A 462-nucleotide genomic window follows, 5' to 3' on the forward strand; every position below is an offset into this window, starting at 1 on the left:
GTCAGGATGGCCGAGCGGTCTAAGGCGCCAGACTCAAGGATAATTTCCTTTCGTGTAACTCGATTGTGAATTCTGGTCCACGAATGTGGGCGTGGGTTCGAATCCCACTCCTGACATAGCATTTTTTTCTCATTTGTTATGATTAAGAGTTAAGTTTTAAAATTCGAGTTTTAAATGTAAATTTCAAGTTTTAATTTTATAGATGACAAATTCTTTCCAGATTACATGACAAAATTTAGGTTTAAGTCAGGGGTCTTCAACCTTTCAGAGCGCGGGCCATATTAAAAATTTCAATGAAGCCCGCGGGTATATTTAGATTTGTAAGACGCTTTCCAGATTAGCAAGGAACGCTGTGCATTTGATACTTTACATAAAATCCTATAAAAATAAACAAACTCAGCTTTAAGAGCGTAGGTAGAAGTCTGGTTCATGATAAGTAATACTTGAAAATGACAATCAATA

The 462-nt window shown here is 36.4% G+C and overlaps 1 non-coding gene across 1 annotated transcript; it reads left to right on the forward strand.

The window, feature by feature from the left end:
- TRNAL-CAA (transfer RNA leucine (anticodon CAA)) lies at positions 1–116 on the forward strand. Its single transcript has 2 exons — positions 1–38; positions 71–116. It is a non-coding gene; the product is annotated as a tRNA-Leu (tRNA).
- Positions 117–462: the final 346 nt, after the last annotated feature.

The sequence above is a fragment of the Typopeltis vanoorti genome, chromosome 3, assembly GCF_054136105.1.
Source record: "Typopeltis vanoorti isolate ZY-2024b chromosome 3, IOZ_Tvanoo_1.0, whole genome shotgun sequence".
NCBI lineage: Eukaryota > Metazoa > Arthropoda > Arachnida > Uropygi > Thelyphonidae > Typopeltis > Typopeltis vanoorti.